The 1,958-nt window shown below is 45.5% G+C and overlaps 1 protein-coding gene across 1 annotated transcript in view; it reads left to right on the top strand.

Annotated features, from left to right (window-relative positions):
• The window catches only part of LOC107114310 (CD320 antigen-like), a 20,938-nt gene that overhangs the window by 17,416 nt on the left and 1,564 nt on the right, over window positions 1–1,958 (top strand). The gene's annotated exons all lie outside the window — the stretch shown is intronic.

The following is a 1,958-nucleotide window of genomic DNA, read 5'->3' as shown; positions in this document are numbered from 1 at the left end:
GGGGGGGGGGTTGCTCTCCAGGCCTTCCCTCTGTAGCCACGCACACAGTGGTTTTGGCTGTAGTGGGCGTGGCCAACTCTGAAGCCAGCCGGAACTCCGTTCCTGTGTGTTCCTGCCCAAAAATAGCCCTGCAAATAATAAATAAATAAATACTATTTTCTTGAATCAAATAATTCCAGAAGAGCCTTTACATTGGCAAGAAGTTCAACTCTACCTTCTGCTGTACTGGAAGAGAGGTTTAAATCAGTCCCCTATATGCATAGGCTCTGTCCTTGATCTCTAAAGGAAATCGATTCAGTTGAACACATTTTCTTTAACTGCCCTAGGCACAAGGAAATGTGATCAAAATTCATCGAGCCGCTAATCGGAAATTTCCCTGGCAGATCAAACAAAATTAAACTTTATTATCTTCTGTCTGATACGAACCATGAAACAACCCGAATAGTGGCTAAATTTTGTGCACGGGTGTACAAAGATCGGAAAATGCATACAGGAGCTTGAGTGAAATTTTTAAAGTTGCGAGCTAAAGACGTACAGATAGGCCTAGGTTTATTTTTAGCCTTTGATCTTAACATTAATTTTTACCATCTCTGTATTTTAAACTTTTTAGATTCCGGTTTATAATTTTAGATGTTGTTATATTTTATCATTTTACCGTTCTTTTACCCAGGGCTTTTTTTGTAGAAAAAGCCCAGCAGGAACTCATTAGCATAATAGGCCACGTCCAACAATAGAAACTCATCGGCATATCCAGCCACACCCCTGACAGCACAGCTCATTAGCACATTAGGCCACACCCCCATGTTACCAGAAGTGTGGTCATCCAGCCACGCCCACCTTTTGCTTCTTATTCTGTTTACCTTGTTTGTTGTCAAAACCCAGGGCCTTTTTTTGTAGCAGGAACTCCTTTGCATGTTAGGCCACACACCCCTAATATAGCCAATCCTAATGAGTTTCTGCTGTTTGGTGTGCCCTGTTATGCTAATGAGTTCCTGCTGGGCGTGGCTAACTCGGGAGCCAGCCGGAACTCCGTTCCTGTGCGTTCCTGCCCCCAAAATAGCCCTGCTTTTACCTACTCTTTTACTTGCCTCTTATTGAACTGTTTGCTGGTCTAAGACCATAATACATTGAAATTGGACACACCCATTCATGGTTCTGTCTAAGTGCAGTTTGTCCTGACCTGTATAGCCCGGGCCAGGGCAATCATCAGATCTCGGAAGCTTGTCAGGTTTAGCCCTGGTTAGTATTTGGATGGAAAACCAGCAAGGAAGTCCAGGGTCGCTGTGCAGAGGCAGGCAACGGCAAACAACCTCTCTTGCCGGGAAAACCCTGCAGGGTCGCTTCAAGTTGGCTGCCACTTGATGGCACCCCCCTCCCCCAGTTCATGAGCTTCCCATGGGATCCTGAGCCCACCTCCCCCATGTTATTTCTTTTCCTTCCTCCGAAAGCCTCTGAAAGTTGCTGTTCCGCGTGGACACACGCAAAAAGTCCTCCAAGCCCCATACGAATAGAACCAAAACGCAGTCGTCTCATGAAAGCAAGGGACTGAATCATTTGGAATTTCCCTCCAGCCGGGAAAACCAAACCAGTCTTGAGCAATGTTCCCTCTAAGCTGAGTTAGTGTGAGCTTGCTCACCGTTTTTTAGCCTCTGGCTCACACATTTTTGCCTTAGCTCATTTTTGCCTTCGCTCAGAGCAAATTAATTTAGGTTGTCGCCAAATTGCTCGCTCAGAACTTTAATGCTAGTAGCTCTCAAAGTAGAATTTCTTTTAACTCAATTTTATTCGGTTTTCCATTTACAATAACAAATATTACCAACATTATATAGGATAAGTGCATGCAGCGGTCATTTCCTGCAGGAGCGCACAGGAGCGGAGCTCCGGCAGTAAAGAGCCCAGGAGGCAGGCACATGCAACAACCCCCACCCCCTGCTCCTTCTCTCCCTCTTTCTTTCCCT

This window comes from Gekko japonicus, unplaced genomic scaffold, assembly GCF_001447785.1.
Source record: "Gekko japonicus isolate JY-2015 unplaced genomic scaffold, Gekko_japonicus_V1.1 scaffold5955, whole genome shotgun sequence".
Classification (NCBI taxonomy): domain Eukaryota; kingdom Metazoa; phylum Chordata; class Lepidosauria; order Squamata; family Gekkonidae; genus Gekko; species Gekko japonicus.
Note: the sequence above shows the minus strand (reverse complement) of the source record. Positions and strands in the feature narration are given on the sequence as shown.